Genomic DNA, 27,020 nt, shown 5'->3' with positions numbered 1-27,020 from the left:
AGCAGAGTTCAAACATGTGTCGCTGATTTAGGTCCCCAAAAAATACAAGTCCTTGCCTGTTTCATTGTCATCCGCACAAAGAACTGAGTCCTAAAATCCTTTACTCAACTAAATTCTTAATAAGTAAACTGAGACTAACCCTCTAATACCAGATTTGTTAAACAACATGATTTAGGTTCTTGCTATTCATGCACCTTGTACGACTAAAATGACTGTTAAAGCTAGAATCATGAAAGAGTCATTTTATGTAGCTGCTAAATTCCTCTCAAATCTCCTTGCAACTTAACGAGTAAAGAAAGCTCAATGTGTAATGCCAGCTAATGTGGTTTATGCTAGAAAATAGTATCAACCTATCTTTGTAGCTTATCTAAGCCAGGATAATACTTTTAGCCTTTATAGTAGACCCAACTCCATTTTTTCAACTCTTGACTATGTATTTCCTGAAATCCTTTTCCAAAGAGTTAAATTGGATGTGAAATCTGTACTAGGCTATGGGACGCTCTTTGTTCTAGGAGGAGGCAGCAAAGCTTTGCTTCTGTATCACTTTCATTGCGTTCTGATTGAGGTTGACAGTGTGACAGGGAAGCAAAGAGAAGCAATTGCGGGCTGAATGAGAGCCTTTTTCAGCCATACAGCAGCCTCCTCCTTAGCCCCTGAGAAAAAGAGGTAACAGATGCCGATAGCAAGAATCCCTAACAAAGTCCTAACTTTGATGCAGACAGAAGACAAAAAAACGCAAAAGATTGTCTCACTTCAGAAAACCTTGAATGGAGCACAAAGAAGGTGGCGGCAGGGGGAAATATCACGGGGCTGGAAATGGCTGGGAGAGTTATGGAGTGACGGCGCTTTCAAGAAATATGTTGTTGTAAAGGTTTCAGATCTCCGTCATCTGCCAGCATGGCACGGCGAGGCGCTGGGGCAAGTGGCTCCAGCCATGGGGGGCCGGCGCTTTGTTTGCGCTCTGCCAAGCCCCGCGCTTGCACCTTTCCTCTTTTCTTCAGTAAATCCAATGATTTATATAAGGCGTGGAAAATAATGGCTGGGAGAGTAAAAAGCTGCCCAGAGTGATTTTTCTGATGGAGGGAAGTGAACAGACCATGTGTGACATGAGTTTTCCCGTTCACTTGTGATATTTATCGCTGTTTCTTTTTTAAGCAAAGGAAAAAAAAGCTCTACCAGGGAGCTCGTCCAGAGACTTTGGACCTGACATAACAACTTATATTAAAAATAAATTAAAAAAAGCCTTAAAGTAATCAAAATAAGAATACCAGCTTTTGTTTGCTCCAAACTGACGTAGCCCTTTGGATGACATGAGCCCAACAGATATATTTTTTTTTCACTAAAATCGTGGCATTCATCACAGAAATGCAATATTGAGTGTGCTTGTAGATGAAGGATCTGCTCAACACTAGGTTGCAGAGCTGCACACAGCTTTTGGCTGTGCTAAGCTGGCAGACCCCCCTGCCCAGCCCCAGCACTGGATAAACCTCCCTTTACCCCGTGACTTCTGCAGCAATCCTACGGCATATGGATTAATAACTGCGGATGAAGTGGGCAGGTGAAATGTGCTGCCTCCTGCTTTCATCCACGCCGGTCACAGTTCTAATGTTATTTGTGCATGTTTGCATGGAGAAAGGGATGCTACAAGCCAGCGGCTTGCATTTTTCTTCCCCTCCAACATTAGCCTCGAATGAAAGGAAAAGAACAAATGTTTCTGCAGAGAGAGGGATTAGCGCTGATAGGACACCGCGCGAGCAGCCCGACGTGGACTTTTTAAAAGCTGGGCTGTGTTAGTGGCCTAATGGATTGATATGGTTTAGTCTTCAAATAGGTATTTAGAGAAAGGATAAAGAGCGAATAACAGAGCGATATGTTATTAAAACCAAGCAGTTGAAAGAATTATAAATTCACCACTCGTTCCAATAGGAAAGGAAAGCCCATGACATTTCCTTAAGGAGTAATGATAGTCTGCAGTGTCAATATGGCTTTGGTATCTACACATTAAAATGCTTCTACGCATAAGTCTCTATTTATGGGGTAATGGCATGCAACATTTCAGCTGAGTATTTCAATGGTGCCTTTTCCCTCTTCATAATTGCAGCACTGGAGGGAACTAAATTCCTTATTTTTTGCCTCAGGTGTAATACTTGGCAAACTATTTTATTTTTTCAAACATTTTCATACAGCTTTCAGATATATCTCCCTGAATCAGACTTTGTTTTCTAAGTTTCAAGGATGCAGTATATGAATTTTACATCTGCACTACACAACAACAGCATTTAATATTGGAAGTTAGGATAGAAACACTCCCAACTTACACTACAGTGGTGTTGTAGCAGTGTGGATGAGGCACCATAATTATAGTTCAAAAAGCAATTAAGATAAAAGCCAGCACAAAGCGATCAGCCAAGTACCAAGAGACCAAATTCTAAGCAAAACAAAACTCTAATTTCAAGCTAAACAAACTTTTGGTGGTCCATGTGAGCAACATTTGAATATTCATATATATATATACACACAAACACATACAGGGTTTGGGCTTCAAAAATGTCCCTTTAGCAGCAAACTGAGCTGCAAACCTCCTGAATGACTCTTGAACCTCTATAGCATCTTGCTGAGAGGTGTCTGCTGGGTTTAGGCTGTGTATGAGTGTTAATATGCAAACAGACATGGACATACATGTGGATATTTATGTCACACATCACACAGACAAACAAATATTTGCATGTAAATTCAACGTACTCATAGATATGGAGATATGGGCATATATATATGTATTCATATAGATATATAAATATGGGCATATTTGGATTAAGGGATACAAACATTTCAACCTGAACTTATGTTTTATTTCTCTTGCTCCTCCTCTGTAACTATTTCTATTGCAAACTCATTTGTATATTACAAAACTAACTGGAACAGCCTGTAAATGACAACTATAACCCCACCCTATGCTCACCTACAACAACAATGAACATTCCAGGAGGAAAGGGTCCTTTTCCACACAGTTCTGTGGGCAGACTGACTGCAGAACTGAATGCAGAATTACAAAGCACAAACTGACTTCAGATTTATTCAGTTTTATGGGAATTTTCCATGAGGGAATACGTTATGTCTTAACTAATGTTTTGCCTTAAAAACATAAGTTTTGCTGAACCAATTTAATCAACCAACTAATCTTGCACACGAAACATTAAACAAGAATGAAGTGCCTGCAATTAGCAAAAAGCTTTGATGTGACTAAATATCTCTCTCTCTGCATCACCATTGTTGTGGGTTTGAGTCCCAGCTGATGTTAGTTGTACTGAATGTAAATGTTTGCTATATGTTTCTGACCAGCTGAGTCTTGGAGATGGGTTCAGGGAGATGGAAAAGCAGATGTCAAACGCTGCTACCAGGAAAGGATGTAATTTGAGTTAAAATATGGGTAAAAATGAGTAAGTAAAATGCACATATATGTGATAATATAACCCTGAGTTTGTGTTGTTTTGAAAAAAAGCACCATAGTTAATGATTTTATAAGTAAATATGATCTTGTAGAGCTAGGCAAGAGGGTAGAAAGAGAGGCATGGATAGCATGGTGGTCTGAAAGCAGCATTGAGTAGCTCAGCTCTGCCATCCAGGAGCAAATCCTGCACTCATGCAACACCTCCCTCCTGGCAGCAGGGATTTCAGGAACCCGATACTTGGCACTTTCAGAAACTTTAGAGGCATGAGAAGTTGTGTGCAGAGGTGTGGCCTGGTAATTGCTCGCCTTTTTTTGTGCAAACATGAAAATACCTCCCTGGTCAGGCAGCTTGGGAAGCACTGGTGGGTGTGGGGCAGGTGTGAGTGTTAGGAAGGCAGCCTGGGACACAGTGGGAACTGTTCAGACCTGCCCAGCAGCCAGTCTTGGGAATGTAATGGTTGCCTTGATTTTACCCTCAGAAGTTGCTCTCAAGGTGTTTTCCTTCAAGCTTGCAGCAACAGCTGGCTTAAATAGCTGGATGCAGGCAGCAAAACAAAAAACATGAACTGGGGTCTCCCCAAGCCTGTTGAGTGTGCTGACTAATAAACAACAGGCTTGGAGCTGGAGCCTGGAAGTGCCATTCATTGTGAATAAACCCCTCAGTATTCACCAGGTGTCAGAGAGAGCTGAGGCTGTAGATCACAGCATCAGTGAATCATTAAGTTTGGAAAACACCTCCAAGAACCAAGCCCAAACCAATCCCATCCATTAGTGGATGTCCCTCAGTGCCACATCCCCATCATTCTTGAGCATCCCTCAGGGACACAATGAATGGATGTTACCAGATGCTGGTGTAATGGTTGCATTTCTCCTCCTCTCCCCTTCCTTCCCCCAACTCCTCTGCCTTCAAAAGTAGGTTTTTGGCCATCATACAGATCTATCAGATTAGCCAGATGTTGCTATCTATGCAGAAGAAGTGGACTACAGCCTGATGAACCTATCGAAACTGTCTATTATACTTACATCATAATTCATTTTTAGAAATCTCAATTATTACAACTGATAAAAATGAATGAAACTGAGATGGTATTTTGAAGGCAGGCTCATCTCCAAAGAAAACAAAGGTAATGGGGAGCTTACTGTTGTAACTCGGATAACTCCTGCTCCCGCTGCATTGCATTAGGTGCTTGCAGAAGATGCCTTGGAGGGCAGGTGGCAGCCAAAATCATTCTGAGCCTGAGGGATCACTACTGGGTTTGTTTTCATGTTTCAAATAATTTTACTGCTTCTTATTGCTCTGTCTCTAGACCGTGGTAGAGTCCAGAATTGCAATGGGGTGACAGTGATGGAGGTGAAAGTTTGAGTGTGCCTGCTCCAGCATGGAGCCCAGAATTACCCAATTCAGCGACACAGTGTCTGCAGCACAAAGGAAGCATCAATATGTGCCCTGTTATGCTCACCTTCCAGGCCAAAAGTTTCTAGGGCAGCCTGACAGATGGACAATGCACTTGCACAGCCTGTGTTTCCTCTGGGATGCAGTCTGAAATGGCAAGAGTATGTATAGGATAAGATGCCTCATTAGTTAACATCAATAATTCCTCTGAAATAATCATTTTTAACTCATTGCCAATTAAATTAAATTCGTATATGCCTGTAGTAACATTTGGGTCTCTGGGAAGAATTGGCGTTCAATTAAAAGAGAAGCCAAACACCATTAAAACAGAAACGTACAGTAAGTGCGGTTGAATTCCACCTGTTCGTTCCAGATGTTTGCAGTGATTCACACATCTAAAGGCTCAGTAAATAGAACTAATGATGGTTCGGAATATCTTAATGCCACTATCTGCATCACTTAAAAACGAAGCTGCTTAAATAGGGTTATAAGGCATGCTGCTAAAAACTCTGTAGGGATAACATTGCCCTTGTGAAAAACTACAGCTTGGATTTGCTTGAGGATCCAAGACTCAAGTGATTCTCCAGGGATCAGCCTTGGATTCCTGGTTTAGCAAAGGGAGGAATCTGTGGATTAGTAAGAAGAACAGAAAATGGAGTACAAAAGGAAAGATGGATGCTGTAAATGAGTCGTGTATCTTAAGAAGTCAAATATCACCCAGCACTCTGCTGCTCTTTATGCCATGGGCATCTGTTGTTGCACATCTATGCATCCATGCAAGGATGGCTACTTGCACAGCACGTCTGTATTTTTACACAGGGAAGATGAATTTCTCCTTTTTTATAGCCATACTGACATCAAATTCTCTGGGAAATGTATTTATTATTGGGATCAATCATGTGTTCATGCTACACTTAGATACCACCATAGAAGGGCAGCACTGCAGAACTGGGAATCTAAAGACTCCAACATCCTTGCACAGAAATGCTTCCCAATGGTTAAAGATCACTCTCTGAGATAAATCCAGCTGCCAACAAATAAGGACTTGTAGAAATCCCCCACAGCTAAAGGAAAGTCATTAAAAGAAGCTTTTCCACCAGCCTGGAAATTGGGAATGAAGCTGAGATTCCTATAGATCGGTGCCCCTCGTCCTTGGTCCCTTTCCCATTTGGTCTCTTTGGCATTCCCCATATAAGCAGTATGGATGCTCCCAAAATTTCCCAGTCCAAGACTTGAGTATGTCCAAGATCTTGTGCTCCCCCATCAAGATAGTTAAAAGTCAGCCAGAGATCTACAAACAGTGGATCTTGGGGGGAGGGGAAGGCACGGGTCAGCATTGCTTTTGGCAAGGTGACTAAACCGAGGGTTAAAACTGGGGTCAGAGGTGAGTTTTGGTGAGCCACCAGGAGATCACTTGCAGAACAGAGAACTCTCCCTCCTGAGAAAACCTTTGGGCTTTGGGTATAGTGAGTCCTAGTCAGTTTTTAAACATTTGCCATCAAAGAGCATCTCTGGAGTAAAAATATTTTGTGATTTACAGTTCCCAGAAATACATGGGAAGAAACAAAGAAAGCTGTAACTCAACCATGGCAGCAATGCCAAAGGTCTTCACTACAGTAATCACAGGCTCTTCTTTGTAAGATCTCCAACTGCTTATAGTGGAGGGAGCAAAATACTCAGAGCCAGATGACACCAATATGTTGGGCCAGGAGGATTTCATGAGAGCCACCTCAGCTGTCCCCTGCCTTAGGGCAGGATTAGCACTAGGTAACCATTCCTGGTAGATATTTCTACTAACTGTTCTTAAATGCCATCCACAGGGTGCTTGGACATTGGTCAGAGATCCTGTTAATTCAGCATTGTACTTAATGTAAAATGGAGTATGAGGGCACGGTCTGTACCTGCCCTTCTCTCTAAGGATGAAAGTATGTTCAGAATTGCCTTGGGAAGAGAAAGCACTATTCTGCCATCATGATTTCTCATGTGCTTTTGACCATACTCCCATGGGGACAACCCATGCCTGGCCATGAGGGTGGTGGCACTTGGTGGCAGCTGCCATGAACCCTCTGGGCATAGTGGAGGGGCTTATATTCCCTCCCTATCTGCTGCCTCTTCTCCCTCACACACACAACATTTCCTCAGGCTGTGCACAGGGACCAGGATTTGGGCCTTAATTAATAGGATTATTTCTTATGAATTCCTTCTTCCATTTTTTTTCCTGAGTTGTTTTAGAAGAGCGGTAGGTTTGGCTTCCCTCTGTTAAAACATCAGTGTTGTGCTTGTGGGGCTAGGGATGTGGCAATAGCTATTTGCTTTCCTGTTAGTACTGTCAAATACGGGGCATATTCTCAAGCTAGGAGAGGCAGAGGGTGGTGCATTACCATCCACCTTGGCCCATAAATGGAGGTAGTGCCATTCCAACAAGGAATTGAGGAGGCCCTGGAGCGCTGGCCATTCCTGGGGAAAGCAAGAAGTGACCCCAGTATCGCACCCAGAGGGTGATTTGTGTGCACAAAGTTTCCTTGCAAACAGGATTTGCCAAAAAAACTAAGTTTGAAAAATATCAATTGAGCAGAGACTCAAGCCAAGGAGGTACCGAGTATCTTTGCTGTTGCTCTAGTCTCAGAATTGTAATGCAGTCTTTCATGTGACTTCTCTATGTAACCGATAATGTTCTTGAGCTTGCATTTCAGAGGAAAGGTTATTTTTGAAAAGATTAAAGAAAATTCTTATCAACATACATGCTTATTGTAGGAATGCCAGCTCTCTTATAACTGCAGGCCCATCCATGCCTTTATTTTGATGTAAAAAATCTCCTGGCCAGCATCTACAACACATAAGAGATACTGAAAGCAGATCTTGATCTCATCCCACTCTGAAGACAGCAGGACCTTTCTCACCAAGGATAAATCCTAAACAAAACCTCCCCTTGGGCCTCGCTTTACTGGCATCTTCAGCAACAAGAGATAAACTTCAGCCTGTGTTTCCTCTCCAAGCTTAGTTGTTCAGAACTTTCTTCCCCCACACCTGAGTCAGTACCCTACAAGAAGCAATTATGGAAGTGATAATGTGACAGGGGATGATCAAACACCCCTCCTGATACTATGCAGAGCTATGACAGCAACTTCCGTGGGTCTCAGTGGTTTGAGTGCACCTCAGAAAAAAAGAAAATGGCCCTCATCCAAAAGAGCCTTTGAGTCTATCTCCCATTATAAGCAATTCTTGATAAAATGAAAGAGAAGGAATGGCAAAAATTATGCCTAGAAAGCTTGGATCCTTGATGAGGAGCATCCAGACCAGCTGACTTGCACTTTGTTAAACCTTTGGAAAGGTGTTATCTCGATTGTTCATCAAGGTCTAGGAGAGCCTTTCCCACCCTGTGATCATTGGTAGGAGTCCCAGATCTTAGAAATTCACACAGAATCACAGAATTACCCGGGTTGGAAGGGACCTCAAGGATCATGTAGTTCCAACCCCCCTGCCTAGCAGGGCCACAAATTCATTCATAACAGATGTATCCTTTGTCCCTAATCACCTCTAGGACAAAATTAAATAATTAGAGAAAGCCTACCTCTGATTATTTACTTTCTCAGCAAATACAATATAATTTTCACCACAGGGTCAGTAAAGGGACGTGGTACGGTAAAGAGGATTCATCAGAAACAACATGCAGCAACATCTACCCTAATGTGAATGCAAAAGGAGATTGGTCAGTGGCTGTTGGTTATTGCTACGGGGCCATGCTGTCAATCCATTGCAAAGGTAGCATGGTAAAAAGGGAAAAACACTAAACCTGCTGAGGGGACAAGCCATAGATTTCCTGTAATTAGTACATGATGCCCATTGATTTTCTGAAAGAGCAGCTCTTTAAAATAAGAGCAGTTTGCACAATGGTCACAGTGGCCCAGAGAAACGCTCTTGAGATCTCGGGTCTGCTTTAGGAACAGATAACAGTGACACCATCACAGCATTTAGCAGTATTGACATGTGCATGCCATGGACCAGGAACCACATCTAAAAAGCCCGTTCTGCTTCAGACCAATTTGTGTAAATAGACACAAGCATTTCTAAGGTTTGATTGACTGAAGTCGGTGAGAAAGTCTCTGCTGACTACACTGGGCTCCAGATAAGGTTCTTCAGTTCAGTAGCTTCCAAAATGCATCTGCTTTTCTGATTTAGTGCTATTGTTTGATGCAGGTCAAAACCAAACGAGCCTTAATTAGCTTCAAACTGAGTTCCCATGTTTACAACGTACCGCTTTATGTTGCTGTATTCATTTAGGTATATACGTTATCACTCATCTGTGAACTTTGGCTTTTCTTAGAATGCCTGTTTGCCTCGCAGCCTCTCCCTAACTGCAGTGCCATATTGCTCAATTCTAGAATAATCAAAGGTGCACTAAAAAGAGAGGAAATTCTTGTATATCAGGACAAGAAAAAATATAAAAGAAAGCACGCAACTTCTTTGCTCACTGATGCAACCAAAACACCCAGGAGTTATTATAATGTGCATTCCCTTGACAGGGACTTTTATTTCATGCAAATTACTATGATTAAGATTCGAATCCTTTTTTTTTTCTTCTTTCCTTTTCCATTTTCGCACATTACTTAATCAATGTGAAGTACTGTGTAAAAATTGCATCTCTTCGTAACAGTGATTTTGACCAAGTCAAGTGTTGCTGCTAGAATCCTAATCCAGACCTGTGATTCAATTATCATTCAGAGACTTTCTAAATTCAAATTAAGTTTACAAAATAAATAAATAAATAAAATAAAAAGCCCAACCACCCCTAAATATCAATATGGATCGTTGGTAGGTTTTATCAAAACAGCTTTCTGCTGGAAGGGAATGTAAAGCACGTTGGATTCTTTCTGACTCATGCACTTCTTTAATTTAACATGAAAGATATACAGTGCTGCATGGAATCTGAGCGTTAAAATGTATACCATTGGGACACTTCTTGTTTATATTGCATAGTTTGTATTTTATAGCCAGTGACCCTGAGAGCTTATGAGAATATTTAAGCTCTGGATGTAAGCATCTGATTGAATCAATCACATTACCGCAACTTCATGGGTTACCACTCACCAGGAACACACTGCTGTAGGTGTCTGCTTCCCTCCTCAGAGCTAAAGCTACTTCAAATAACAGGTAAAAATAGATGTCTGTTGAAAAGTCTTTCCCCTTTTGGTGGTCTAACTTAAAACTGGTATGGAACTTCTGCAGGTACATGGTACAAGTCGCTTGTGATCTGCTGTAACCTCATGGTTTTCAAATGTACCCATGCAGTCATATGGGCCGTATAAATCTTTTGACTTGGCTTTTGGGAAAAAATTCCCCATGGGCTGTTCAGTGTGTTAAGATCAGTAGTGACCATGATGTTGGTCAGGCCCCTTGCATACCATGTATTTGGCACTGAAATTCCTTCCTCAAAGGCAGAGATGCTGGTAGAACTGGAACAAACATTTTAGGGGGGTTGGGGGGGTGGAAAAATCCCACAGCCACTTGATATAAGAAGACCAATTGGAGAAGTAACTATATCCCTTGGCCCCAGAGATGACACAATCCATTCTGGAGCACATTAGTCTGGAATTCATAATGTAAAGCCTCTAGATTGCAGAGGATGGCTAGAAAAATTCATTTTCATTAATATTTTGACTAATTATTCTCCTACAGCCACCTAGAAAGGTTACCTGGTCTCTTAAATCTGGTATGTATCTAGCATGCTAGCAATTTCCCTTCCTTTTTCATTCCTCACAGGACAGAAATTAGACATTGTCATTCCATATTATTTGCGACATGTTGACATTATAATTTAAAAGGATGCAGCAGTTCTGAACAGCTGGAGAGTAATCCTGAACAATCCTTGACAGTTTCCTTTGGAGGATGAACACCCCTCCCTGGAGAACCGTACAGTCTCTTATTTTAAACTAACAGCTAATTTTAGACAGTTTACCCTCTTAGAAATGCACGCCACAGAGACTTCTCTACACAGCAAACAGCAGTGACCAGAGATAAGCACCCATACAGAAAAAGAGAGCTCTAAAATAGATTTTTCCTCTTCCAGGAGACATGACTTGTTTGCAGTATTGCCTGATGGAGCTAAGGAGAGACTCTCGTCACTGACATAGCCCTCCCTTGCTCTGTGCTGAAAGCTTCGTGGATACAGCAGATACTTTGAGGCTGCTGTGGCTTATTTCTCAGAGATACAGGGGGATTTCATTAAGCGGAGTGGATTTTTCCTCCCAACCCATCAGGTTCAGCACAGTGTGCATGAAACCTCTTGCTACCAGAAGGGAGCAGGGAAGTCTTGGGTGGAATGATGCGGTGATGCAGTGGCACAGCTGCCCAGGGAGTGGTGGGAGTCACCATCCCTGTGGGTAAATAGTGGAAATGTGGCACTGAGGAATGGGGGAGGGTGGGAAAAGGGGAACTGGGGGGTCTTAGTGGTCCTTTCCAACCGTAATAATTATATGATATCAAAGAGCATGGGGCATGAGTCAGCAAACACCTTGTATAAGAGGGAAACCAGCTTCATCCAGCCTTGTATTGTGCATGGTTGAGAAATGAGAGGGTGAGGTGTGGGGCATCTCCTGCAGTAGGAGGGGAAGCCACCATTTGCTAGGCAGAACCCTATCCTCTGCCCTTCTGCACCTACAGTCTGGTCTCCAGGCCTGGTTCAAACAGCCCAGCAAAAGTGCTCTCATCTCTAGCTAGAATTGTCTTGACTTACATCATGATGTTCCTGGGACATCCCAAACAAAGGTGTGCTGTTTTCAGGTCAGTCATCAGGCAGGCCACTGACTCTTACCCCACTGGGAAATGGAAAAGGATCTGATGGGTGTTTGGTTACAGCCTTCCATCAACACAAGCTGCACTCCATGCTAAACATATCCTCTGGGGATATTTAGGTTGAATATAAGAAAATAAGTCATTTTACACTAAAGGTGGTAAGGCATTGGCACAGGTTGTCCAGAGAGATGGTGGTGCACCATCCCTGGAGTCACCCAAGATCAGGCTCTGAGTACCTGATAGAGCTGTGAGTGTCCCCATGCATTGCAGGGGAGCTGGACCAGATGCTCTTTAATGGTTCCTTCCAACTCAACCAATTCTCTGATTCTGGGGAGAGGATTTCCTTTCTAAACATTGCTGGTTGCAGAATGACAATGTCTGGAGTTAAGGCATGCTGGGTACTGCATCCCATGAAGTCAAGGGGAAATTCATCATGGGTTTCAAGGACATCACATCAGGGTGCCTTCTTTAGCTGTCATTCAGGAATTTGCCTCATGGTTCTTACCCATTAAATATTTCTATCAAAACAGGACAGGGCTCCAAAGAAGAGAGTCCAGCAGAGAGTCCCCAGTTTTGATTTCCCTAATGAAAAACAAGCCCTCTCAACTCTCAAAGCTCTAATCTGAGCATAATACTTTTCAAGACCAGAATGCTTTCCTTGCATTTAGAGCAAGAGTTTAGAGCAATGAGCTTAAAAATAAATATGACTTTTTCTTTTTAAGTATAAAACAAGTTACACACTATTCTGCAGTTGGAATGGTCAATAAGCCAAGAAATCTTGATTTCTTGAATTTGTAGAGTTGATTAATGTGGGTCAGAAGTGAAATTTGTATCTTGAATTGACCAATACAAACCTACTACAGCAAGATTTATGTTGAGACAACTTGGTCTCTGCTATTCCTGTGAAGAAGCATTTGCAGGATGCAGACCTCAGTAGGAGGAGCTGAACAGGCAATACCTGGTGCTGTGCCTTGGGGCCCACAGGGATGGAGATGAAGCTGTTTGAATACTTGTCTGTATGCAGGCAGTCAGATGGATTTTGAAAGTGTGTGTGCCAGAGCTGAGGAGCCTACAGGACCCAGGTGTTTGCACCTGATAAAAAGCCAAGTGCCGTGAGTGTAGGAATCTGAAGAGAAGACAGGACTCAGCCTCTTTCCTTGAATGATTCCTGGTCCCACAAAAGCAGAATCAGAACAGTATTTCCCACTGAGAACTGTATCCTCCAGCTAAGAGAGGAGCTCACAAGCACTTGTATGTACCCTATACATGGGACTGAAAGAGATGGTGAAGCCAACTCATTCTTCAGGTCCTTCAAACTCGCTCTTAAGCAGAAGTTAGAAATGCAAACTCAACCACTTCCCTCCACAGAAGACTAAGATGAAGTACAATAAAATAGCTTAATAGAATTTTAAAACCTTGATATCCCTATTGATTTTCCGTGGAAAGCAGACAGTGATGAACAGTAATAGTGCAGTGCCCTCAGGTCAATGTTCCTGTACTGAGACACAGAATGTATCTAAATAAAATATAGTTTTACTAAGGATTGTGCTCTGGAGCACATATCTCCCATATCCAAAACGGTCTCTCTGATCAGCTCACCACTGCATTACCCTCCCTGTTGTATCTCAAAGTATGAGGTTGCTGCTAATCTGTTTAATGACTTCTAATGTTGTGAACCCTATGACCAAGTTAAGGCTTGCTCCAGATGAGATCAGAATCCACTTCTAAATTCACACAGCTCTATGTAAAACTTTCCTAGAATTGCCTGATAGAGACAAGTCAAAGGCACTAGGTGGAAGAAGGGTTAATGGGAGGTGTAAGGAATGTCTTAACTGAGAGCTCTTGAACCACAACTCCTCCTCATGCCCAGAAGATCTCCTGGGACCTCTTTCCACTTGCTCATCCAGTAATTGATGGCCTCCAAGAACCAGTGGACCCCAAGAGAGATAAGTAGAGCATGTTAATGTCATGAGTCCTGTTCTGCATCAAGCTGATGATATGGCTCAGTTGCTGGTTGAGTTCTACATGCGCATAATATCTGTATGTCGATTACAGAGGACATTAGAGGCACGGGCAATGCTCCTCCGTAATAACTGCAAACCAAGGCTATTGCTTTTTGTGAAGGAAAAACACTTATCTTCTCATAGCTTCACTTGTTCTCTATAGACAGACATCTCTTTGCCTTTTAAAGGTAAAGCACTCCCCTGACTTCCTTTGTCCACTGGCAACCCGTCCCAAGGACAGAAAGAAAACCAACAAACCCTCCTTATTTTCTACCCCTTTGCACATTTTCAATTCAAATAGATTTGTGCAAGCTACGCTGGATATGCCACAAATTCTTTGCATGGTTAGAGTTGATTAATGTGGGTCAGAAGTGAAAAATTAAGTAACAGCAATAACAAACGGAATACAAATAGCTTCTTCCAGGCCTTACAGATGATGGAGCATGAGCTTAGATGTCCAAGCTGGTTCTGCCTGGAGGAGGACCTTCCTCCTTCACCTTGGGTTAAGCAGTCAAGAGCAAAGCTGAGTGTTGGGGGGAGGGTTTGGCCTCGAAGTACTATGTATATAATCCTCAAGATAATCAATTTCTTACAGATGCTTTGTAAACTTTCGTGTTCAAGAACGCAAGCCATAGTACTTTCTAAATCCCTAGGGGTTGTACTTGATATCCATTTGTTATTTCCTAATGCTATTCAGTCTTTTTTTCTCCCTGTGTTTTCCTGAAGCTTGCAGCAATAAGCCTGGGACTTAGTCGACAGTCACCACCGCGTTTGCCATTCCGCAGTGAACTTTGTGCGTGTTTCCATATTCCTTTTCTTACACTCCTGATAAAAGCATTATCAGGGAAATTCAAAAGCAAGCAGAAAACTGGCATAGCTAATTTAGGCTAATTAGTATGGCAGAAGCTGAGTCTTGTACTTCAGAGGTTCCCATGCCCTCCCGTGTCTCCACCTGATCGCCTTGTCCAGCAGCAAACCCAGGAGGCAGCTCCAATTATATCATAACCTCTTCAAACACCAAGCCACTCAAGCTAATTTTATCCTATTAAACAGACTGAAGGATTCAGAAGAAAGGTTCTCCCCCAAAAGCTTCAATTACCAGTGTCCCTGATTACCATCTTTACAATCCTATATGCTACAGTTAAATACTTTTTTGCTTAGTGTTGCTTTCTTGATTTAGATGAAAAGCAAGTATTAAGAGCATGTCTTTTCAACTCGAGCAAGTGACATTCATCATAATAATAATAAAAAGGAACCTCTCTTGTTATTAGCGGGTTTAATCAAAGTCAAGTTTAGAACCGTTCAAAGACAATGTAATTGGGAAAATGTAAACTTCCCCTCACATCTGGTGGCCTTTAAAGCAGCCAAAGGTAACTGCCAGTAACAGTAGCATTGGCCAAAACTATCAGGTCAAGAAGAAAAATAAAATAAAGAAAACAGCAGGACCCCCCCAAAGCAAGGAAATGTCAAATGGTGCTTTGCATAAATCTCATAGCACTAATCAGCAATAAAAAAGGTTAAAAGGTACTGAGCTGATCCACCCCTCCTTACAGCAGCACACAGTAAATACTGGCCTTGAGGAGGCAGTGATGCCCAACCAGAAGCACTCACCTATGTTACAGAGATGCCTGGGCCCACAACAGCTCCAACTCTTCCTTGCTGTGGGCTTGGCAATGACCTGTCCCAGTGCTCCTTCCCTGCTGGCCATGCCCATGGGGACAGGGAGCTGGTTGGATCTTGCTGGCTTCTTGGCCATCGCCTCATGTTTGGGGGCTGCAATCTTGGCTGATGACTCCAGGTGCTGCTATAATTCAAATAATAGTTGTAGGATCCAGACAGAAAGAAATTACATTTCCTGAGCATCAAACTAACCCTTCTCCTGAGGACTGAACCTGGGACAAGCTCAGGTGGCAGCACTTATATAGAAACAACAGGAGGAAATGGATCACCTAGGAAACCCAGTAGCATGAGTCATAGCAAAAGCACATCTATTTATTTAAAAAAAAAAATAATAAAAATCCACACTATAAACTCGTTCTTTCCATCCCCAAATGGACTAATTTTGCTTGTTCCTCTTCTCCCACAGTCAGCAATAGGTTTAAGCACATTCACAGCTGTTAATATTCATGTTTTCTTTCAGCATTGCCCCATCCTGTGAGTTCCCAGTCCTTCATCAGCTGGAGGTATTTGGGGGCTGGATTTCATTTCGGACCTGCTCACCCCTTCCAGCTGAAAATGAGCATTTTTCTTTCTCTCTAGAAACAAACAAACAAACAATTTCTGCCATTTAACAGAATCAGAATGGGTTTCACCCAATTGCCCGCTCTTTGGGCGATATGGAAATGCTATTGTTTGGGAACAATGATTCTCATGTAAATGAAACAACAGCTAAACAAGAATGTTCCCTATCTCTGTTTGGGCCAATTTTCTTAATGTTTCAGCACAGCTTAATCTGTTGGCAGAAGTGTTTAGGCCCATTAACAGCTAAAGTCACAGAGTCCACAACTCACCCCGCTGACAGTAAACAAGGAATTTGAGGAATGGCCTTTAAACAATGGCTAAGCCACAAACCATTTTGCCTTCAAATGCTGTGAAAGGCATATAGGCTGATGATTTTCTTCCTTGGGTTACAGCAGTTTGAATGCCCAGCTTCCCTCCCTAAGTCCCCAGCACCCTCCAGGCTTGGGTTACAGCTGTTTTATTTGCCTTTCCAGCCCCACAGCTGTGGGATTGGTTATGCAGGTGTGTTCCTTACAAATGAGTCATTCCAGGGCTTCATATTATTTATTTGTATTGACCAGCACTGCCTAAACAGAGGGGAGGTTTCTGGATTTAATTTTGCTTAGGGAACACTGCATTGTAGGTTCTTCTCTAACAGTGCTATGGGCAAACAGAGAAAACTGGACCTAAGGGAGAGAAATAAATGGTAATTGTCCAAAAAATGTTAAGTGTTGAATACAGCCTGTGAAGTTTGTATCTTCCTTGCAGGGCTGTGATGGAGAGGGGATGGTATGGGTGCTCCTCCACACTTAGGAGTTTGGTGGCTTTGGTTCCTTCGGACCTCACTGCCTGAATGGCACCAGATGTACCCCTTTCTCACATGGCAGATAACCACAAGCCAGGAGAGGATGTGGATGTGTTTTTATATGAAGTTCTCTGTAAAATACAACTTTGAAAATGAAGCCAGTGCTGTGGTGTCTGTTCCATTCATCTTCCACGTGCTTTTCCCAAGGCTGAGCTTTCTCTAACTTTTAAATCATAATACTGGGATCAGTTGCTTGGCCTAATGGAGTTAGTTCTCCTTTTCAACCTTGTTTCATTGATATCTTCAAACTACCATGGTTACAAGGGCACTGTTGCTAATTGTTCATTAAGTGGGGAGGAGAGATGGCTGCGAGGCAGGTGGCACACAGGAGCATACCCAGTGTGCTGCTGCTATCCCAGCTCACCACCGTGCCTCTCTGCTGTTGTGATGCCCAGGAGAGGAGCTCCCTGTGCCCTACACAAGCATTTGGTGATGATTCTTGCTCCTCACTAACTTCACATTTGAGCTGTTGTGAGCTGATGGAGAGGCAGGGCATGAATCAAATGAATGGGGGCTCAGAACACCAGGACGATAACTAAGAGTTTAACATGGATCAGATGCCTTTAGCAGAGTGCTTTTGCAAACACAGTGATGAGTGTTGCACAACAGACAGCAGCACTCCATAAAATCCCTTTTTTACTGGACTAGAACCTTTTCCTTTAGTGTTAATGTACCAAAAACTCCTTATAATTCCCAAAATACCAACCTGAAACACTCCCTGGAAAACAAATAGAGTTTTCCCAGCAACTGAGCCTTTTGATCCATAAGAGCAGCATCAAAGAGGAGATCTAACTACATTTTAAAAAGAAGAGAGGCATAAAACTCACATCAAACTCTCTGTATTTCTTGCCACTTTCTGACAGACCTGAAACTATCTTGGAAGTTTTCTCTATATTAACCAACACTGCAGCAGGAGAAAAAAAAAGATGGCAAACACACACGCCTGTGTGTATAGAGAGCCATAGGACCACAGATCGTCATGAGTTGGAAGGGACACATAACAATTAACAAGTCCAATTCCTGGCTGCACACATACATATACATATATACACACAAAGTGCTTACAGCAGGTCACATAGAATCATAGAACCATAGAATGGTTGGAAGGGTCCTTAAAGATCCTCCAGTTCCAAACCAAGGTTTATAGACGCCTGATTTAAACCTATTAATTGAAGGAGTTAGGTCAGAGATGTTGAATGAATTACAAAAATTAGAAGTATTAGAGTTATTGGAGAGGGACAGACAAGTAGAATTTGAAGTGTATTGAGCCTGTAAGGAACCTGACACAATAGCTGATTTGGAAGTTTTCACTGCTGTTATGGAAAGTCAAAAGATTTTGTAATTCTCCTTTATGAAGGAGTCCTAAACTAAAGCTGGATATTTTGCTAACTATATATTTCTTCTTGCGGAGGATTTTTCATATTGGAAGTGTTCTTAACAGTCACTTAAGTCCCACTTAATCAGAACTTGTACCCATAAATAATAAAAAACTATTAAGGCCCTCCAAGCCAAGTCGGACCCAATGTTCCCATGAGGTCTTTCACCTTTAGGTGTGCAGATGTCCCTTCCATCACAAAACAAGGGAAAATAGAATTGTTGAATCATAGAATCATTTTAATTGGAAAGGACCCTTAAAGGCCATCTGGTCCAACCCCCTTGTAATGAACAGGAACACCCACAGCTCCATCAGGAGCTCAGGGCCCATCCAGCCTGACCTTGGGTGTTTCCAAGGATGGGACACTAGCACTTCTATGGGCAACCTGTGCCAGTGCTTCATCACCCTTATTATAAAAACCTTTTTCCTTACATCCAACCTAAATCTCCCCTTTTTTAGTTGGAAACCATTTTACCTTCTCCCACAGCAGACCTTGCTTAAGGGCTGATGGCACTGTAGCAAAGTGAGATGTGAGCTTGAAACGCACCTCTCTGGGGAGGGAGTGGCATCCCAAGCAGAAAGCTTTGGAGCTTGCCAAGTTCTCCATGGGGTGTTAGGAGCTTCTTTTTAGCTCCCTCCAACCAACCACTCAAACTTTACAAGCACAAACATTCACCCCAAAGTGAGCGTGGCATGAATCAAGCAATAAAAGTTAATCGGCATCATTAAATCTGTCAAACCAGCAGGTTATTAAAATTACCACTATTCACTCTGAAAATGGGAACAAAAAATTATGCTCCAGCTTTCTGAGCCTGTTTGTCTTGTTTTCCCACATTGCTTATGAATTACTACAGTATATTACAATGTCCTCTATCCATCTTCATTAGCATTGTGAACAAATTGTATTGGGCTATAATGCAGTATTTTTTTTTTCTTTTTTTTTTTTTTTTTGTATTGTACAAACGTATAAGATGTACAGAAAATGGGCAATTTAATATGAAAAGAATATTGTGCCTCAGAATTTTTATTTTCTAAACAGTCCTTTCAGTTGGGAATTATTGCATGATTTGTGCATAATTTCTCACGGACAGTTATTTAAATATAAATAGGGGAAATATGTAATTCCATATGGTGGCTATCTACCCTTTCTTGGTGCCTCTCCATATTTTTAATAGTGCAATAAACAAAAGATAAAAACATCTCCAAGCCACACACTAGTCAAAAGGAGATAATTGTGCCTGTATGTGTTTATTGTAATTTGAATGTGCTTCAATTAACTTTCCTCAATATTTCCCCGTTCTTTTAAAAGAAACTTAAATTGGTTTTTATTTTGTGAAATTTGTTTTCAGCGCAACGAGGAATAAAACACGATCCCTTTGTTTACCTCATTATGGATACATCCCACCCAGCAGCAAAGCTCCAACTCTTTACTCCCAACTTTTCCTTTTTTCCCCCCTCAGTTCTCACATGATTCTTATTACTCTTCAGGTGCTGCCCAGGAAGACACAGCTCATCACTCAGTGCATCACATATCAAAGTGTAGGCAAAGATGAAACTGGAAGAAAAGCAAACTCTTACACTTTTGCAATGCAGTCGCTTTTAAAAGAGGAGAAGTTATCATCCTTTCCTCCCACAGATCATCAGGGCAATTGAAACAAAGAGGGTGTACATAGAATGCTTGTTGTAATTAACCTTGAAGCATTTATTGAAACGAGGTCAAACATTTTAACAGCTTTATAAATCAGGGCTGGGCTTGCGTGGTTCTGTAGCACCAGACTAATGACAAAATGCACACAGAATACTTATTAAGCGACATTTATTTACAGAAAACACATCCCACGGGCTGCAGAAAGGCAGCATGGCAGACTGCAAGCCCCAAGCAAGCCTCTCCAAGGTGACCACTGCAACCTTGTCTTCATGAGGTGCTCACTACCAAGGAGCTAAGCCTAGGTGCTGCTATATCAGCTCATTTGCAAGTTAACTGCATTTCTGAAATGGCTTCAGACTAAAAGAAGGCATAATTTAGATTAGATATGAGGGAAAGTTTTTTTACACTAAGGGTGGTGAGGCACTGGCACAGGTTGCCCATAGAGGTGGTGGGTGCCCGTACCCTGCAGATATGCAAGGTCAGGTTGGATGGGTCTCTGATGGAGCTGTGGGTATCCCTGTGCACTGCAGGGGGGTTGGACCAGATGGCTTTTAAGGGTCCCTTCCAATTCAACTGATTCTATGTTTCTTTGATTTTATGATTTTTACCAAGATTGCAAAATTGCAGGTGGTAACAATATCATAACCATAACAATATTTCTGCTGTTCTGTTCTTAATTTTATCTTTTTTATCTTTTTTTTTTTTTTTTTTTTCTTTATCTTCTCCTTCAGTTGGGTTTTGCTGGAAGCTGAAGAGCATGAAGTTCAGTAAGAAGAGCCATATCCAATGTTTCAGTGAGGGACTTCGGGAATCATCATTTTTTCCTTAAAAATGACATACCTTGATTCCTCTGGCCACCCTGGGTTGCCTCCCACGCAGCCACCAAAGAGTAATTTTTTGTGATCTAAGAATATCCCACTAGGCTTTCTATTTTGCACTGTAAATAAGTGGTTGCTTTTAAGTCACTCCCTTTCATAATTTCACACACTCTTTGGTGCATCAGAGCATAATAAAGAAGATCATAAGCCACAGTGCCTGATGTGGCTGCTTTACACGTCTGCTCAAGACAGCCCTCACCAAAATCCTTCCTTTGAAGTCAAGAGAAGATCCACATGGACAATAGATCCCCACTATGTACGTGACCCAGCACTCATCAAATAGAGTAACACGCTACAGATTATTCTGCCCAAATATATCTTGGACCCTATGCATTTTTTTTTCTTAGCTCCATGGTGTTCAAGTCACAGAACCCCCAAGTCTACATGGAATTTACCATGCTCTCTGCACTGAACTTCACATCTACGTTTGGGTTGGCAACCACCTCCCAGGATGAGCTCTGGACCCCTGGAAACATCAGTACAGCTGCATTTGGGAGCTAAAGTTAAAATTTTCCACTTTCAGTAATAAAGCATGTGGCATGATTTCCATCCAACACAAAACCTGCGTGCAATCCCGCGTACTGGCAGGACCACCAGTGGGAACTGAACTGGGTGAAGAAAGAAACCATTTTTCCTACATTTACCATTTTAATTGACTTCTCCTTTTATTTGTTCCCCTTTGGTGCCCTCTGACTACAAACGTTCAAGTGGCTGTAGTAGCCCCCAGGAAAAAAAAATAGTTGTGCTAAATGAGATTTTTTTTATGTGTGGGTGTTTAAGTATCTGCATGAAGCAAATTTCTACCCTCTTCTAATCAGAATGGGAAGGAGACCATGTGAATGATGTGACCAATTATGACCGAGCACCCCAGAGCAGCGTCTGAATATTCACGTCCAATTGCTACTTTGGTGGAACAATTGGTTTGAACAGTTTGAAAAGGCAATGATGTCAAACGTGCAGCGTGATTAAACACGGTGAAATTACCAGCCGTTGCACTGAAAGAGGAGCTCTGTTCACTTCCCAGAGTGATGCTGCTTTCGAATTTTGCTCTGATGGGAGCAGGAAACACCATGCCCAGGTGGCTTTATCCTACAGTGCCAAACTGCTCGGTGCAGAGGTGCAGCTGAGCTTTGGAGGTAGCATGGACTTGGATTTGGGATGCGTGCAGCAAGCTGAATGCGTCCTCTTTACCCTGACCCTAACATAGGCACAATCCTGTTCTGCTGGTAGTTCACTTTGCAAGAACACCACACTGTATATGGGATCTGAATCGATGCTTTTTGGGGCCAAGTATCTGGGTGCTGAACCATCCCAACAAAAAGGCAAACGCTCTGCCTTCCCCACTGATACCAGGTGGGAGCTCTGCTGCTTTCTGTGGACATGGTACCATTGCCTGTCTCACACCTATCTCTGCATCATTGAAACTGCCTATACCCTTCTAAAGAATAGACCATTAATTCCCCCCTCCAGCTCTCTCTTGTTTTAAAAATGCATATACCACAGCACGCTGTAGTTCAGTACTAACTCCAGCTTTCTGATAATGCAGGTTCAGGCATAAGGAGAAATAGTATTTTTTTTTTTGTTGCAGTGCACAGAGCAGTGTGCAGTTCCCAGATGGCAGAAGGGAGCCATGAACACACACGGGGAGCATAAAGTAATGCATCCTCAGCTTCATGCCTTGTGCTGAGCCCCTGTCAGAGAGCGTGGGCGCTGAGACCCTATGCCTCTGGCTGCTCCATTTGGGGCCAGCTCTAAAAACAATCGCCCTCCTCCTGTTCCCCATCAGGGAAGGTAATTGCACACGCTTGGGTATGAAAAAAAAGATGTTTTTTTTTAACACATTTGTGCAAAATGCTTCTTAAACATGATGCTCGAGCCTTACGGGAGCAAACAGCCCTTATAAATCCTCCCTGAAACTGGGAAACTTTTTCTTTCTCTTTCTTCTCATTTCCTACCCAGAGGTCTGAGCTAATTTTCCCTATCCATGGGGTCCCCCCACCCCCTCAAAAAAAAAGGAGGGGGGAGACTGTATTCACTAATTATACATCCTGAAAAGAATTTGGTTCAGTGTAAGATGATCCTAGTGATATGCTAATCCTTTTTTCTGCTTGGTGCAGCCTGAAGCCTGTGTCTAACATTTTTTTCAACTGTATGACAATAAAAGTTGTGGCAACAAAAGAAATAAATGGGCAGCTAAAGAAGGTATAGCTGAAACACATGGCAGACCAGTTCTCTCCTCTCCTTCTGGCTGCTCTTTTGTAGGCTCTGGTTGGGTATCCTCAAGTCAATAGCCGAAAGCCAGCCACCTTAGCAACTTAGTATGACACCCAAGCCCTCTCTCTTTACATTCATGAATAGTCAGCAAGCAGCAGACAAAATAGAACTAATCTTTTTTGACAGAATTGTTCAATTTTAGAGGAAAGGCTTTTGAGGCACCTTCCATACATTTGCAGAATATGAGACAACAATGGCCACGATCACGGTTCACAAAAGGACGACCAGGGGTGTGAGCGCGCACACACGCACACAACGGCCATTTCGGGTGGAATATTGCAGCCAAATTGAAGTTATTGCAGGATACGGTCATTGTGTCAGGGAAAACTGACAGGCAAAAAAAAAAAGTATAGCAAAAAAACCAAAAACAACCCACCCCAACCAAACCCCTCCATTGTTTTGTTGCTGATTATTAAACATACACATCCCGATAATACACGATTAGGGTTATTTGTCTTGATTAATAGAAGTTAAGAGAGCTGATTAATATCCACTCTTTAATTTCCTGTCATAGGCTGATAACTTCATCTTTTTCTTCTTTTTTTTTTTTTTTTTTTCTTTTTTGGGCCAATGATTCTTATTGTGAAATGTGTTCAATCCAGCGGGTCCTTGCCTGCATTTAAAGCTGGTTTTGCCATTTCGAAATCCTGTAACACAGCAGCCACTCGTGAGCCTGGTGTGTGCAGAGGAGGACATTCCTCCTTTTCCCTTCTCTCCCCTCCGTTTAATGCAAGCCATATCTCTATCTCCAAATACAGTCTGAGCAGGAAAGAGGAGAAAATAATAATAATAAGAGGAAGAATAAAAAATCTACCCAGTCTATGGGCAAAAACAGAAGTTAGCAACATGGTCCATGCAGCTGCAACACTACATTTAAAATTCAGTTTACTCCTAGGAAGAGGGCTAATCCTGCCCCTGTAATTCCCTACAGCCAAAATGTACCCCCCTCCCTGAGTGACAGTGCAATGCAAAGACACTCGCACGCTTATCTTCCCCAACCAGATGGCCGACTTGGATCAATGCACACACGCCACGATCAATGGGAGCGATAAAGAATTAGGAAAACAGTGGTACATGCTCCCAGAAAGCTTGTACACTGCATAATTATTTTATGATTCTACACATGGCTACATGTGATACTGGAGTCAAGAAGGAAAAGGATAATTAGAGAGCCAGAAAGCACCCGTACTGCACTACACACTTTGTCAGTCAGCAGTTCCCACTCGGCTCAAGTCACCGCCGTTATCTTCCCTCCTGCCCTCTTGCAAACAAATTTCAGGAATACGTAAAATATTAGGGGGAGGTGGCTTCTGGGTTACAGACACGGGATGTGGGAGATTACCATGTCCTGTGATACGACAGCAAAAGTTTTTGGCTCAGAGTCGGGGTTGGCTGTGGGCACTGGGGCGGAATCTGAGGGGACACTGCAATGGATGGTTTATTCATTCGAGGGCTTTGTCATGAGAGGGTCATGTCCAAAGCTGAATGTCCCATTCACTTAATAAAATATATATATATTACTCTCTTGGGTGTTTTTTTTTCCCCCTTCTTTTTAATTCTTTTCCTCTTGGCAGCAATTTCATGATTGGCTTCTCGTATCCAGTCTATTTACCACCACGCTGCTGAACAGAAAAGGAGATTGAAAGAGCTTCCCCCTCCCTCCCCCGCAGAATAAAAAACCAAACCTGATTGAATAATACAGAATAAATGTCAAAACATTGGATGGTAATGCCTATGTATCTGGATGCCAAAGAGTACATGACCAAGATTAGAGAGAAGAACAATGCTGGGCAAAAGTCTGCCCTTGGTGGCGAGGCAGAGAACAAGAAAGCACTGCCCAGAAGAAATGGGGGTCAGCCAAGGAGCTGGGGGATCTAACGGAGAACTGGTGCTCCAAAGGGATCGGGGAAGGTGTTGACACTGCTTCTGTGGCTACCTTTGCATGTCTTTGCTGGAGGCCCAGGTCTTTCTGCAGGGACAGTGCAGAGGGTTTCATCCCATATCTCATCCCAGTTCCAGCCCAGTCCCTTTGTGTAAATCAGGGCACAAATAGGCTTTTGGTGTGATGTGTTTGAGGAGGTCCTTTTTAAGTGTAAAGGTTTAAAAGAAGGGTCCCTACTGCTGTCATTTGACTTAAGTCAAGACCAGGACTCAGGGCCTGGTCATGCAGAGATCTACAAAACACAGAGCTATATATCCCTGATGTGCACTAAGGCCAAAAATAGTCACCTCAAAACACCTGCACTTTGCTGTTCTCCACCCCTCATTCACATGTATCTTGGGCTGCATCCAATGCAGCATGGCCAGCAGAGCGAGGGAGGGGATCCTGCCTCTCTGCTCTGTGCTGTGAGACCTCACCTGGAGCACTGCATCCAGATGGGGAGTCCACAGAACAGGAGAGATGTGGATCTGCTGGAGCATGTCCAGAGGAAGGGCCACAAAATGATCGCAGGGATGGAACACCTCCCTGCGAGGACAGACTGAGAACTGGGGCTTTGCAATATGGAGAAGGGAAGGTTCCAGGGAGAGTTGAGAGAAGCCTGTCAGTAAGGGGAGTTGTAAGAAAGAAGGGGATACTCTTTTGCAGGAGTATGATTTCAAACTGAAAGGAGGGAGATTTACATTGGATATAAGGAAATTTTTTTTTACAATAAGGGCACTGGCACATGTTGCCCAGAGAGGTGGTGGATGTCCCATCCCTTCAAACACCTGAGGTGAGGCTGGACAGGGCTCTCAGCTCCTGATGAAGCTGTGGGTATCCCTGTTCATTGTGAGGGAGTGAGACCAGATGTTATTTAAGAGTCCCTTCCAACTCAAATGAATCCATGATTCTATGACATTGCCATGGGCAAGGCATATCTGACTATAGAAGTGTCACCAACAGAAACAGCCACGTTGAACATATCTCTAAGTCCAGCCTGGTGAGGTCATGCATCACCCCATGCATGGCAAGTTGCACACTGAATCAGTTTCTGCAGCTCCAACTCCAGAATATTTCTGCTTCTTCATAAGGGTCTTACTGGGTCCTGAATGAAAACACATATGAAGAGTCTTGTTCCCCCATCCCAGGGACAATTCAGCACATACAGAATGATCCAGAGAGCAGGAAGATGAGAAGCACCATGCGGGTCATTTGGGGCAAATAACTACTATCCCTGAATCAGAAAAAAAAAAATGCAATGTCAGATTTCCTTGCCTCTGAGGAAAAGGAAATGAGGAAAAAAGATGCTGCAAGCATCACTCTGAGAGCTGAGCAGCACAACTGGTTCAGAGCAGGATGTGGATGAATGCTGCTGGATGGGGAGCTGAGATGTTTAATGGTACTCACACATTCCTTCTTCCACTTTTTGGTTGAAGTTTTATTGAAGAGTTATCTCAAACTGAATATTTATTCTAAACAGAAGAAAAATCATCTCAGCTTTTGTTTTCAAGTTGGTTTTTTTTTTCATTCCCTTTGCTTTGTGTTCTAAAAAAATGATGGGAGTTTCGGATATAAAAAGGAACTATTTCCGAAATTTCTCATAATCACCACCACTAATCGCTCTTTCCACATAGAAAAGGTTCTTTAGTGACACAGGTTCTGCCTTTGGAGTTGGCATCATACTGGGTAACAGCATAATTAGAAATAGAGAGATGTAATAACTCTCCAGGTTGGAATAGATCTGTATGAGATCAGTTTTGCCTCACTTGGATATGGACTATCCATTTCTGGAGCACGATTTAATTACTTCTGTGGTAGCAGGTGGTAAGTTCTGCATCTCCCCTGACTGGCAAAGTGCCTCTCCTCCTCCTCAGTTCAGTTTCCTGTATCTCTACCACATCTGACCTCTTCCTCACTGGATCTCCCTCTGTTGCTCTGTATTTTCTGCCATAATGGCCACGATGGCCTGGTGCTAGCATTTGTTTTGGTAAGCAAAGACCTGGAGACACAGCTGCAACCAAAGGAAAGACAGTGCCACTCAAATGAGGGTATTTTATCCAATCCACTATTTCTCACACTGAAATAAATATCCTAACTGATGCTCCAAATTTTCCACCTGCTCGTAATCCCTTGGTACAGACAGGGATCACTAAAACAGGACTCGGTACCAAAATCTTCCCTCACTTGTCCATGCTCATTCCAG

General features: G+C 42.6%; 1 long non-coding RNA gene across 1 annotated transcript in view; it reads left to right on the top strand.

Moving 5' to 3' along the window:
- The window catches only part of LOC107315466 (uncharacterized), an 89,789-nt gene extending 65,375 nt beyond the window's left edge, over positions 1 to 24,414 (top strand). The window contains exon 3 of the long non-coding RNA XR_001555920.3: positions 20,476 to 24,414. This is a non-coding gene — a long non-coding RNA (uncharacterized LOC107315466). The remainder of the gene's footprint in view (positions 1 to 20,475) is intronic.
- Positions 24,415 to 27,020: the final 2,606 nt, after the last annotated feature.

This window comes from Coturnix japonica, chromosome 5 (genome assembly GCF_054131305.1).
Source record: "Coturnix japonica strain WE chromosome 5, WE-NBRP24, whole genome shotgun sequence".
NCBI lineage: Eukaryota > Metazoa > Chordata > Aves > Galliformes > Phasianidae > Coturnix > Coturnix japonica.
Note: the sequence above shows the minus strand (reverse complement) of the source record. Positions and strands in the feature narration are given on the sequence as shown.